General features: G+C 42.6%; 2 long non-coding RNA genes across 2 annotated transcripts; one reads left to right on the top strand and one right to left on the bottom strand.

Moving 5' to 3' along the window:
* Positions 1–4,402: 4,402 nt before the first annotated feature.
* LOC148997317 (uncharacterized) lies at positions 4,403–14,122 on the bottom strand. The gene is made up of 3 exons (XR_016146107.1): positions 14,034–14,122; positions 13,728–13,923; positions 4,403–4,551 (listed from the first exon to the last, which is right to left on the bottom strand). It is a non-coding gene; the product is annotated as an uncharacterized LOC148997317 (long non-coding RNA).
* LOC148997318 (uncharacterized) lies at positions 5,354–9,752 on the top strand. The gene is made up of 2 exons (XR_016146105.1): positions 5,354–5,700; positions 9,444–9,752. It is a non-coding gene; the product is annotated as an uncharacterized LOC148997318 (long non-coding RNA).
* Positions 14,123–14,773: the final 651 nt, after the last annotated feature.

Below are 14,773 nucleotides of genomic sequence, written 5' to 3'. Positions count from 1 at the left end.
TAGACAATTTGGACCGTGTATTGAACAACACATCATATTTGTCCTTTGCCTGGCGTGATTTTGAAAAAGACACTCCACTCATCTTAACTGGACCTCTACAAAGGCCAAAAAGAAACATTAGTTATACTAAGACATACAATGCATGTATATAATACATAATTCACAAAAAACCCTCACAAAATGTATAAACATATACAGTACATGATTTAAAATAATAAAATCAACATGATTAGAATACAACACAAGCCCAGTTTCACAAACAAAGTTTACCTAAAGCCAGTACAAAGCCTTAATTAAAATAGGATATTTAAGAACCTTTTATAAAAATGTCTTTGAACATGCACACAAGTAATGTTTTCTTTTGACAAAATAATTGCACTAGCATAAGATATGTCAGTGCAAGTTGCTCAAACATGTGTTTTAGTAGGTATAACAAAATGCTTAAATTTTATGAACCATTTTATTTATAAATTCAGAAATATTTCATAAATATTTCAGTTGAAAATTACACACTAAAAAGTAACATCAGAATTTTATCAGCCGACTAGTCTTTACATTAACATATGGCAGAACCTCAGGAGAGTTCATGTACTGTATAACTATAGTATGTTTTATATTTTACAAAAAAAAAAAAAAGGGGAGCTATACTCTCACCAAGGGTCAACCATAAACACTCTACAATCCACCATTTGACAATTTCTGGTAGCTGATACAGTGTACCTTTCCATTCAATAGATCATTAGCCCTATATAGACATGATTAAAAAACTAAAAAAACAAATACTACATTCATACTTTTGCTCTATGACAGACTGTACATATTTTTCATATCACATCCACATCCACCTTTTGCAAATACCTAATCACATTTCAAATCACAATTCAGTTTCAGTTAATCATTTAGCCCTTATTTTTATAACATTTTACATACCCATAACATTAAAAACCAAATACTACATTGAGACTAAAATGTCTCATTTTACAATTAAACATAAAATATTAGTCACTTAGTCACTTACTTGTCCTTCTCTGCACATTGGAACTCATTGTGTCTTAGTCCATCAAAGACTACCACTTTGGAATTTCTTGTAGCTTCCTGCACCATTGCTGTAAAATATTTTGCACCACTTGAACCAGTCTGAATATGTGGGGATACATTATGTAAAAAACCCTCAACTTCAGAACAGGTTATTTTGGGCTCTTCCATTGTCACGAAGGGTCAGAGACGTGCAGATCCATGTGCAGTATATATTTATTAAGAATAGTCAGACAGGCAGAAGTCAACGATCAGCATTCAATATAGAGCAGGCAATCCAGAGCATAAACAATACCAGGCAGAGGTCAGGACAGGCGGCAACAATCGTAATCCAGAAGAGACAGGCAAGGGTCGGGGCAGGCAGCAAACAGAGAATCAGAGTCCTAAAACAGTCACAGGTCAATACACGGGCAATCCAGAATATCAGTGTAGAAACGCTCAGAAATGTTGCCAGGGCAAAACAAGACTTCGCACTGATAGAGAGTCTGAGGGCTGTTTATATGGAGCGTTGAAATGAGGAACACCTGTGCCGGTAATCAGTGCTAGGTACGGGGCTTATGGGAAATGGAGTTTGTGTGAAACCTAGTCTTATCTGGAGTGCCCTCTGGTGGATAAATAGGGCACTCCAGCTGGTCACCGTTACATAACCCCCCCTTTAAGGAGCGGATTCCAGACGCTCCTCACTATGTCCAGGAGAGAGGTGGAGGACCAGGCCCGTGGAGCGGAAGAGGACCTGGAGACTGTGGCGGAGCTGGCTGTGGAGGCGACCAGGTCGGAGCAGTCGAAGACCAGGGCGGGGCTGTCGGACCCTCGGGCGTCCAAGGCGAAGCAAACTGTGGGCATGGCCAGGGCAGAGCAGGCTGTGGACGTGACCAGGGCGGAGCTGTGGGATCCTCGGGCGTCCACGGCGGTGAAAGTCCCTCAGGCAGCCACGGCGGTGAAGACCCCTCAGGCGACCACGGCGGTGAAGACCCCTCAGGCGGCCACGGCGGTGAAGACCTTTCAAGAGACCACGGCGGTGAAGACCTTTCAAGAGACCACGGCGGTGACGACCCCTCGGCTGCCCACGGCGGTGAGGACATTTCAGGAGACCATGGCGGTGACGACCCCTCAGCTGCCCACGGCGGTGAGGACCCCTCGGGAGGCCACGGCGGAGCAGGATGAGATGAAGGCCATGTCTGTATCGCCTCCATGGGCCTCACAAGGTACCCACTGCCCCCCCCCAAAAAAATACTTGGGGAAATCCATGGGAATCCACCGGGGCTTGAAGGCTGCAGGAAAGGCGAGGCGCAGAGGCGGGGCCGGCAGGGCGAGGCGCAGAGGCGGGGCCAGCAGGGTGAGGCGCAGAGGCGGGGCCGGCAGGGCGAGGCGCAGAGGCGGGGCCGGCAGGGCGAGGCGCAGAGGCGGGGCCGGCAGGGCGAGGCGCAGAGGCGGGGCCGGCAGGGCGAGGCGCAGAGGCGGGGCCAGCAGGGCGAGGAGTCCTGGTATGCTCACCGAAGCCTGGCGAACTGAACGAGCCCTCCTTCTCCTCCTGCGGCGGCGTTTCACTTGAACTGAAGACTCAATCACATGAACTGAAGACTTATCATGACTCACTTGAACTGGATACTCATAATCACTCACTTGAACTGGAGATTCATCACTCGCGAGGCTTGAGTGAAGTGCAGGCTCGGCAGGGCTGACGGTCTCGGGCTGGACGGTCTCTGGCTGGACGCTCTCTGGCTGGACGGTCTCTGGCTGGACGGTCTCTGGGAACGCCCCCTCGGCCTTCTCCTCAAAGCCCATAGTAAATGATGATCCGCTCAACAGAAGAGCCAGGTCAATGTATTGCTCTAACGTCCCGTGAGGATCATGCAAGGGCATGAACGAACTGAGCGGTTCAGATAGTCCTCCACGAAAAAAGGTCATTAAGCATACCTCATCTAGGCAGGTCAGGTGAGCCAGCTCTAAAAAGTCAGCAACATAATTCTCAATGGAATGATCTCCTTGACGGAGACGCATAAGCTTGACTGCTGGATTCATGACGATGATGGCTGCTGGATCTTGTGTTGGCGAAGTCTTCTGTCACGAAGGGTCAGAGACGTGCAGATCCATGTGTAGTATATATTTATTAAGAATAGTCAGACAGGCAGAAGTCAACGATCAGCATTCAATATAGAGCAGGCAATCCAGAGCATAAACAATACCAGGCAGAGGTCAGGACAGGCGGCAACAATCGTAATCCAGAAGAGACAGGCAAGGGTCGGGGCAGGCAGCAAACAGAGAATCAGAGTCCTAAAACAGTCACAGGTCAATACACGGGCAATCCAGAATATCAGTGTAGAAACGCTCAGAAATGTTGCCAGGGCAAAACAAGACTTCGCACTGATAGAGAGTCTGAGGGCTGTTTATAGACGAATCCGACGAGCGTTCTTGTGTAGGCTGCCATCTTGTGGCGACGCCATTACTGAGCTGTTACACCGGCATAGACATATGCACCGGTATGTAAACAAACCTCGGAGATAAGGTGATAACGCACCCTCGATGACAGCTACAGCCAGGCAGACTTGTTGGGTTGATGATGTTAGACATTGGCCTCCAGTCACAGATGAAGGTACAAACGATCTTACAGATTATTTATGAAAATAGCTTGGCAAGCAAGCTAGGCTAACGTTTGCTACCGAGGAAACTAAAAAAAGAGCAACAATAAATAAATAAATAAATGAAATCAAATAAACAATTTCATGTTTTTCATTTGTGTGCATTATTTATCTCATTTTTACATTGCAACGGGCATGGGTAAGGTAACGTTACAGCTAGAAAGTATACATAATATCGACCAACTACTGTTTTTAAACCATGGAAAGAGGTCAATATATAACAGCAGGAGAACAATTATGTCACATAACGTTACATTCAGCTCAGGAAAGCCATTTAATGACCATATTGAATAGAAAAAATAACAAGAGAGGAGATTTTGCTGATCACTATATCACACATTTATTATATTTTTTTACTTATGACATTAACTAATTGTTATTATACGCGAATGTCCGCGTCTTGTACTCGCCCAGGAAATCTGTGTAAACCGTACGGCACCAGACAGAGGCAGTCGACCCGGGGTATTCACAATGTTTTCTCTTCAAAATTGAAATTTTACTGCCACCATTGAAACAATTTATAACGGAAACTGTTTACCCACTCGACATTATACAAGGGCTAACGTTGTAACGTTAGTGACAGTCGTAAATCGCGAGCTGTTTATTCCAGTGGACGCAAGTTGCAACTAAAACAATAGGAGGCAATGGCGCAACGCTACCCAGCAAACAGCTCAGTAATGGCGCCCGCACACCTCCGGTAGTTTCGCCGGATTCGTCTATAAGGAGCGTTGAAATGAGGAACACCTGTGCCGGTAATCAGTGCTAGGTACGGGGCTTATGGGAAATGGAGTTTGTGTGAAACCTAGTCTTATCTGGAGTGCCCTCTGGTGGATAAATAGGGCACTCCAGCTGGTCACCGTTACATCCATTGACACACCTACAAACATTAAATGAAGTTTTGTTAATAACTAAGTTCGGGAGGAGCACGTTCAGATAATTAACACGAGTGGACGGCAATCAGCAATCAGCAACCAATGATAAGAGGGTATATATAGACTCAGCAGTCTTACCTCGATCCATTGGCAGTTTGCAGCATTTGGCCATGTCCGAATCTTCCTGTTTTCGATAGAGAATCTTTCGTCCAGAATTAGGAATCTTTTCCGCAACCCGGTATCATCCCATGGGCGTCAGGCCAAACAAACGGGTCATCGCCACCCCGGGCGAAACATCCGCAATCTACTTCCTCGGTATCTTTAAACCGGACCATTCAATAATTCCTGCCATAGAGATATGGACAAGGCAATGCTGCCATCTTAACGCAAAGGAATGGACATTCCTCCAGCGTCGGCCGTCGCAACAGGCAGTAAGTAAGTTAAGCCACGCTGCAGATCCAGTCCCGGCTGATCCACACTCTCAAACATCTGCCGGGTCAACTCTGTGAGTGCTTAGCTGAAAACTTTCGCGTCCCTGATTGAACTTCGCATCGCTTCAATCGTTGAATGTCGAGCATTTACGCTATCCGGATACTAATTGTGATCGATATAAATAGTTTCTGTACAATGATTTGCGTTCCTTAAACGCGATGCTTCTTTATGGCGTAAAACTCACACGTAAACAGTAGGGCTGGGAATCGATTCTAAAAGAATTGATTCCTCGATCCCAAAAAGAATCGATTCCTCGATCCGAGGCGTTAGGAATATAGAGTCGATTCCAAAGCTAGGAATCGATTCAATTAACAGGAATCGACTCCTCTTTTAAGATTTCAGAAGTTCAGACCAATTCTAACCCGCAGCTTCACCATTTGGTTTACTAATCCAGAACGAACAAATCGGCAGGGAACCACCCTTAGAAATGACAAATAAATAAATGAGAAACAACGGAGCTTTTACACTAGGCTTGTTACGGTGAAATGCCATATATGGTTTGTATCCTGTGTTTGCAGCGGTCCGAGCGCATTTGTCCCCGACGCCCCCCGCAGCGTGGGTCCGGTTCCACACCCAATTTAATTCTATCGAACCTTGGTGCGTTCGCGTGCATCTTATGTCATTGCAAACGTGCACGGCGCTCGATGGAAAGCAGAACGTGGGTAAATATTGTGTATTTACTTATTTATTTTTAGTAAAATTGCTTCTATTATGCGCAGTTAAGTGAACAATACAGGTTTATTGTACGTGTGTCGCATAAGGTGGTTTTCTGCTGCTTGCAAACGGACCCGTAAGAATACAGTGGATTTACAAATATGTTGCTCTGATTCCACGTACAATGCTCGAATACACTGCAGGCTCACTCTCGCTCGTATCCAGGGTAATTCCTCAACACTATCATCCCTTACTTATTTAACTGAATACATCACAATAAGCTAAAACGCATGCACAGGATACCTTATTTCCTGAACAAGGGCGCACCCGAGTCCGTGCTGGGTAGTCAGTACTACCACCACCTCCTCCAGGTAGTCTCGGGTCCGGTACCCCAGTGCGCACCCGGTTCCCATAATGGCGTTCACATTAGCGATTTTTCATGCGAACCATTCCCCGTTACGGACTTAACTGCCAGGGTGAAAGTTCCCTAAGCCATTTTGAAACGTTAATAAAGATGTGCATAATCCTGCAAAGATTAAATCGCCCCTCTTTTTCGCATCTTTGTTTGTGCTCAAGAAGATGATAATCGGCCAGCCAGGCCCCAATCTACTTCCCGCTTTTGCTCGGCTTCACACCACAGCTCATTTGCACAGGTACGTTTCTCCACTGCCCAGCAGTGACGTCTACTCTGCTCCCACTGAAGCTCTGTTTCTCCGGCTAATTTTCTATACTGCCCCAGCAGTGACGTCTCCTCTGCTCCCAAAGGAGCTCCGTTTCTCTGACTAATTTTTCTACTTTGCCCCAACAGTGATGTCTCATCTGCTCCCACAGAAGCTCTGTTTCTCTGACTAATTTTTCTACTTTGCCCCAACAGTGATTTCTCATCTGCTCCCACAGGAGCTCTGTTTCTCTGACTAATTTTTCTACTCTGCCCCAGCAGTGATGTCTACTCTGCTCCCACAGGAGCTCCGTTTCTCTGACTAATTTTTCTACTCTGCCCCAGCAGTGATGTCTACTCTGCTCCCACAGGAGCTCTGTTTCTCTGACTAATTTTTCTTCTCTGCCCCAGCAGTGATGTCTACTCTGCTCCCACAGGAGCTCCGTTTCTCTGGCTAATCTTTTCTACTCTGCCCCAGCAGTGATGTCTACTCTGCTCCCACAGGAGCCGTGTTTCTTTCGGCTAATTTTTCTACTCTGCCCCAGCAGTGATGTCTCATCTGCTCCCACTGAAGCTCTGTTTCTCCGGCTAATTTTCTATACTGCCCCAGCAGTGACGTCTCCTCTGCTCCCACTGGAGCTCTGTTTCTCTGGCTAATTTTCTCCACCGCCCCAGCAGTGACGTCTCCTCTGCCCCCACAGGAGCTCTGTTTCTCTGGCCAATCTTTTCTACTCTGCCCCAGCAGTGATGTCTCATCTGCTCCCACAAGAGCCGTGTTTCTTTCGGCTAATTTTCTACTCTGCCCCAGCAGTGATGTCTCATCTGCTCCCACAGGAGCTCTGTTTCTCTGGCTAATCTTTTCTACTCTGCCCCAGCAGTGATGTCTACTCTGCTCCCACAGGAGCTCCGTTTCTCTGGCCAATCTTTTATACTCTGCCCCAGCAGTGATGTCTCATCTGCTCCCACAAGAGCCGCGTTTTTTTTTTTCGGCTAATTTTCTACTCTGCCCCAGCAGTGATGTCTCATCTGCTCCCACAGGAGCTCTGTTTCTCTGGCTAATCTTTTCTACTCTGCCCCAGCAGTGATGTCTACTCTGCTCCCACAGGAGCCGTGTTTCTTTCGGCTAATTTTTCTACTCTACCCCAGCAGTGACGTCTCATCTGCTCCCACTGAAGCTCTGTTTCTCTGGCTAATTTTTCTACTCTGCCCCAGCAGTGATGTCTCATCTGCTCCCACAGGAGCTCTGTTTCTCTGGCTAATTTTTCTACTCGGCCCCAGCAGTGATGTCTCATCTGCTCCTACAGGAGCTCTGTTTCTCTGAATAATTCTCATATGAGCTCTGTTTCTCTGGCTATTTTTTCTACACTGACACAGCAGTGATGTCTACTCTGCTCCCACTGGAGCTCTCTTTCTCTGACTAATTTTTACTCGGCCCCAGCAGTGATGTCTACTCTGCTCCCACTGGAGCTCTCTTACTCTGGCTTATTTTCTACACTGCTATAACAGTGACGTCCCCTCTGCTCCCACTGGAGCCCTGTTTCTCTGGCTAACTTTCTACACTGCCACAGCAGTGTCGTCTCCTCTGCTCCATCTGAAACTCTTTTCTCTGGCTAATTTTCTTCACCGTCACAGCAATGATGTCTACTCTGCTCCCACAGGAGCTCCGTTTCTCTGGCTAATTTACTACACCGCCACAGCAGTGACGTCTCCTCTGCTCCCACAGATGCTCTGTTTCTCTGGATAATTTTCTACACTGCTCAAGCAGTGACCTCTTCTCTGCTCCCGCAGGAGCTCTGTTCCTCTGGCTTATTTTCTACACTGCTATAACAATGATGTTTTCTCTCCAGTACATCACCATTTAGAATTATTATTCCTGCTAAAACCCTTAATTGATTATTTCCTCTGTCCAGCAAGCTTGGTCTCCAAGCTAACGTCGCACGCATCAAAATTTATCCTCCAAGCGGTATCTCCCAGGACCCTTCAATCCTATATTACCGCTTGGAGGTAACATAAAGAAAGGAAACGATAAATATAACGTCTCTTATAACTTGCCTTCCCCCGATTTTTCTCTTTCCAATCAAATCTTTTATCTCCTATTAAAGGTTATTTGAGCGGCAATCCAGTTTTTCCCATAAACTGTCGTACGGCCTACTTCTGTGGAGTTAAACAATTCACAAACCCTGATTAAAGGGATCCAAAGATCCCAGCCCACCCGCCCCCGACTCCGGACACCCCATAACACTGGAAATTCTCATTAAATGTATTCGGCTTTCCGCATAAGCTACCAGCCCTTCAGTTCCACTCACACACTCAATGCCACGTTTAAATTACCCTTTTTCGTTTTTCTTAGACACTCAAAAAACCGCCATCACTTTATGAGCAGAGTGAGTGCTTTCCCAGAGGAGCCCTTACATTTTTCTCCTTCATCCAGCGAGCAGTTGGTCTCACAGCGGATGCAGTGTGAGAAAAATCTCCTGGGCAAGCACTCAATTTTTCCACTTTTCAGTTTTCCTTCTTCCATCCAGCGAGCATTGGTCTCACAGCGGATGGAGTGAGAGCTTTCCCAGTAGAGCACTTAAAATTTTCTCTTTCATCCAGCGAGCAGTGGTCTCACAGCGGACGGACATGAGAAAACTTCCTGGGCAAACACTCATTTTCCCCTCTTGTCAGGTTTCCTCTTTCCGTCCAGCGAGCATTAGTCTCACAGCGGACGGAGTGAGAGCTTTCCCAGTAGAGCACTTAAAATTTTCTCTTTCATCCAGCGAGCAGCTGGTCTCACAGCGGATGGAATACGAGAAATCTCCTGGGCAAACACTCATTTTCCCCTCTTGTCAGGTTTCCTCTTTCCGTCCAGCGAGCATTGGTCTCACAGCGGACGGAGCGAGAGCTTTCCCAGTAGAGCACTTAAATTTTCTCTCTTTCATCCGGTGAGCATTCGGTCTCACCGTGGACGAGAGTACGAGAAAATCTCCTGGATAAGCACTCATTTTCCTCTTTTCAGGTTTCCTCTTTCCGTCCAGCGAGCATTGGTCTCACATCGGACGGAGCGAGAAAGTTCCAGGTAGAGCACTCATGTTTTCTCTTTCATTTCAGCGAATATTTGGTCTTACAGTGGATGCAGCGCGAAAACCTCCTGGACAAGTATACAACAACCACACCTTGTTCGCAGTCAACAAGGGCCATCAGTCCAGGCAGTGAGCCAACATCACGGGCCTCCCTGACCAAGCATCCAGGCCCCTTCTCGAGATGCCAGCCCGCCATTTCTTGGCACTCTTTGGGGGGTCTTTAGTCCGGCGGCTGTCCTCTGCTCTTTAGCCTTTTGGGGGGAGTACTCTGGGTTCGGGCAGAATTCCGAGCACGGAGCCCTCCCTCCGGACAGCACGCCAAATACGCATTGAATCTTACTCACTCAAAATTATATGTAAGTGTGAACTCGTGAAATGAAGTTTTGTTAATAACTAAGTTCGGGAGGAGCACGTTCAGATAATTAACACGAGTGGACGGCAATCAGCAATCAGCAACCAATGATAAGAGGGTATATATAGACTCAGCAGTCTTACCTCGATCCATTGGCAGTTTGCAGCATCCCTCCTCCACCCCTTCTCCACACTCCTAGTCCTGCACACTCCTCTTTCTAAAAAATCACTTGCATACGGGGGGAGTACTCTGGGTTCGGGCAGAATTCCGAGCACGGAGCCCTCCCTCCGGACAGCACGCCAAATACGCATTGAATCTTACTCACTCAAAATTATATGTAAGTGTGAACTCGTGAATTAAACAATTAATACATTGCATCAATAAGTACTTAAATACTTAAACTAGTCTAATATACCTCAATAACTTCAATTACCTTCATAATTCACCATCATCATTTACAATCAAATTACAAACTTAATATAAGATAAATAAATATATATAGTTTTTAAAATGATAACAATCTTAGTTTTGAAAAATTTTAACATTAACATGTTATTTCACTACTAATAAAGTCCCATCAAACCACATATCTATCACAGTGACATGTACTTGATGTCTGCATTTACATCTGCAACACATATTTTTTTGTAGTCTTTGCTCATATGTAAAACATTTTAAATAATTTCCAAACAGATGTCAAATATATATTGCAAAAATATGTTTAAAATGTTTGGGATTTAAACTGAATGTAAACTGACATCTTAAAACAATTTATAAGATGTTTACTCAAAACAAATGCTTTCCAGAACATGAAATCTTCAACAAACAGCTTACAGACAAGTCTATCTAGTTAAAATTCACAACGATAAACAAACCCCAAATAAAATATTGATCATTGTTAAAACCTACTTTACTTAATGTTAGACAATTTATCCACAGACAATATCGTTTTATAATTGTAATATTATTTTGACACATAAAAAATTATTTGGCTACCCTACCCTACAAAACAAGGACAATGCAAATGTAATACCTCATTATTCATTAATACCTTACCAAATAATCAAATATAAAAAAAACGAAATCATAGAACAGCAATCACATTAACAAAACATACCTAAGCACTTTAACTAAGAAGATTTAAATACTTTAAACCACTGCTAAAACTCAAAGTCCACCTCAATCACCACATTCTTTCATATTTGAAATTACACATTTCCTCAGAATAACTCTAGGCTACCTCTCAAATCTCATCTCAATTTACCTGAATGCATAACCAGTTCAGTACAAAACTACCACCAACACCATATGCCTAACATTAACCACAATTAATATAAACTTTCCAGAACCATTTCAATCTACAAACAAGCCTAATTAGCTATTCACAATTTCAACCCATTCATGGCTTAACGATTCAATTGTATTACTGTTTGAACAAACGAGTAACACCCTACACTCTTTATCAAATTAAAGAGTCACATTAATATCAAATTAAATCAAAAAGAACATAATTTGACAACTGGTTTAACAGCAATTTATGTTAAATTAATATAAGATGCATTCACAATAACTATGGAAAAATTTATTTAAAAAATAAGTACTTTTAAATAGTGCACCAAACTTGAAATAAATGTCTCAACACTCAATCCATAACCATTCTGTCATACTTTGAACAAGAAATTACCTCAGACATTACTTCAGAAACATCATCTACAATTATATTATAATTCTCAAAACAGTCTACTCCAGAATATCAGATTATAACACAGAAAAAGGTCAACAATTTCATTACCCAGCACAGTATGACAACATCTAGTACCATAAGACCTCACAATACAAAGCAAATTAACAATACAAATATAAATTGCAGAATGACACCCTCAAACAGTCCTCATTTCTTGTTTACACTTCTGGACTTTGGAGGCAATATGGAGGAGGCAAAAACTCAGACAAAAAAGTTTTTGGAGGCCTAGCAAACAGTTCAAAAAATTATTGTCTTCCCAGCTAACAGGGAACGTTCTCAGAACTTTGGCTAAAATTCCCTAGAGGTTTGGTTAATGTTTAAAAAAAAAACATTGAATGTAATGTTTAAAGGATGTTTAAAGAATGTTTTCTCATTTCAAAAAAGGTTTCTATAAGGTTAAATGTAAACTAAGATATAACATTTTAACTGTAATATTTTGAGGATGTTTTGTGAAAATTGTTGAGATAAAAGATTATACAATGTTCCATAATAACAAAGGAGGAACATTATCAAATCAATGTTCGCAAAATGCTGAAGCAAAAGCAAGCAAAAGCATTATTGAAGATATGTTCCTTGGCTTATAACGATTCCACCGATGTCTCATTTTTCATTTTCCAACAATGTGACTATCCGCCATATTGGAGCAAATGAAAAACCATTTTTTCGCTACTCCTCCTTCAAATCTTGCTCAAATTTGTTTAAAATTTGGTCAGATAATCTTTGGACCGAGCCGCACAGAAATGACTGAATAGATTTTTGATATTTGCTACCGTTTGAGAGACATTTGTCTCCAAAGTTGACCTGGCCTGTGTTTGTTGCCTTATGTTAGTTAGCTTAGCATAATAATTGTTTAGCATGCTAACCAGGTGCCATTCTTTTGAATGCGGCTCTTCAGCTATCAGGATAACCATTAGCGACGTTAGCATTGAGCTAGCTTAGCATGCTAATTGCGTTAACATGATTTTGTGTGCTTATTCTTATACTGAAGGCTCTCCTCTGCAGCTCAATTATTTGCATCCTCTGTGTGGCGCAAGCTGTTAAACCACGTGTCACGAATCCCCAACCATTGCGGTCGTGGGTTCGAATCCTGTGTGGCACATGCCCAGACCGCAAGAGGTACTGTGGCCTTAAGTGGTGGAAAAGTTGTTTCAGTTCTAGACATGGTGTCTGTCTGAGAAAGGAATTCAAAAAATATAATATGCAGCAAATTTATATTTTTAAAAAAATCTTAATTTTGAGGTTATTTTCACTTGTACTACTGACCCAACAGTTTTTTTTTTTTTTTTTTTCAATTGTCGGAGTTGCTGCTGCTTCTGGGCTTGGCCCCTGTATTGCTGCTTGCAGCTATATTTAAGGATTATTTTTTTTAGCCGGTCTTGAGGTTTACCATTCAGTTTTACTGAAATACTGTAGAAAAAACCTGCATTTCCACTACTCCTCGATGACAGCACGTACCCAACTTGCTATCATGGATCACAATGAAAATGTAAACCGACAACAGGCCACAACCAGATCAGGCAAGTAGTTAGGAAGTTGTGTGTATATATATATATGTACATACACAAACACACAGTTCAATTGCGTGTATATATACTGTACATTCCAGACAGAGTGCTGACAGTACCTGGAAGATATCAAATTACATAAGTCTAAAAATTGTTTAACAATGACCAATTTATATTTTGTTTACACAAATAAAACCTTGTGGATCTGTATGAATGAAGCCCCACTGAATGCTACTGCTGCCGACAAATGCAAATTCCCAGCTGGTGTACTCTGGATGTGTGGCTGGCTGTTCCACTTTCTTTTTTGGAGGCAATGTGAACAGATCTATGAGATTTTGAAGCAATAAAATGTATATGAACAATATCCAATATGCCAATAATACAATAAATAAAATTATGTTTGATACAATTTGTCAATGGTACATTTATGATCACCTGTGTGATGGATACAAATGTCCCATTTACAAATTTCTCAACTGTGCCGGTATGGCAGCATGCTTGACACTTCCTAAACAGCTGTAGCAGATTCTCTTCATGTATTTCCGGGCTTTGTATGATGGTTGGCACACCCTGGACAATCATAACTCAGCAAGTCATATCATACTTTCTAACAAGGCATCTTGATTGATCATCTCAAACCTGACATACTGTATATACCATGACATTTTTTACCATGTATGATGTTTTAGTGATAACCACATTTCGACTTACTTTTCAATGCTCTCTTGAGTGACATCAGGCTCATAGGTGACATCTGAACACTGATTTGAGGTGTATGTTGAGCTCTCATCAAACACAGTGTCTTCCATGCGTGGCCTTTTAATAGGTGTTGAAGTGAGACACGGAGCTCCAATACCTGTACCAACACTCACACCAACAGAGTGGCCTAAAGGCTTCACCTGAACAGCTAGAATTTTAAACACACACATATGACAATCAAACACATGAAACAACACAAGAAGACTATTACCAGTTAATAAAATTAAGATAAACATAGCTAGTAGTCTATAACTTTACCTTTACTCCGTCTTTTCTGTTTGTGGGGTTCTGTTTGAACGGACACATTTTTCAAAGATGGTGCATTACATTGACAGGCCACATCTCTTGTTACGGGCTGTGTAACAGGAATTACATTCTGTTATGATATGAGCAGTGTACAAGGGCAAAATATATTGTGCAGGACTGCCAACTTTTTATTTAAATTTGGAGTTAGAATTACGATTAATTCTGATCTTGATTCAACATCGATTCATTTGGATATACAATACAATTTTTAATGTTGTAAACTATACTGCCCTATAAAGCCAAAGCGCAGTAACTACACATTTGGTCAAAATTTAGTTAAGACTTGTAATGGGCTTTATGACATGTGTTCTGTCTTGTGAAAAAATATATATCTTTGTTAAATTATGTCCCGTTTCGGAGATGCGTTAACACATAATCTACCCATAACTTGTTTGACTGACTGGTATACAAACCTTAAAGGCCATTTTCTCCATTTCTTTATTTGCGTAGTTACTGCATTTTGCCTTTGAAGGGCAGTAATTATACAGGGAAACCTGTCAGTTGGTATCAAAATTGACAACTTGTAAACAATTATATGTCGATTTAAAAAAAAAAAAAATATTGAGCAATTGCATGAGACATGATTCATTTCAATAAGTTATTCTATATTTTTTAACATAAGTTACCCTTTGTAAAGAGTAAGAGATGACAATTATGTCTTGATTCAGGTGATGTTGTTTTTTGGCGCGCAC

The sequence above is a fragment of the Pimephales promelas genome, chromosome 2 (genome assembly GCF_988280905.1).
Source record: "Pimephales promelas chromosome 2, fPimPro1.hap1.1, whole genome shotgun sequence".
Taxonomy (NCBI): domain Eukaryota; kingdom Metazoa; phylum Chordata; class Actinopteri; order Cypriniformes; family Leuciscidae; genus Pimephales; species Pimephales promelas.
This window is presented reverse-complemented; position numbering and strand designations above follow the sequence as displayed.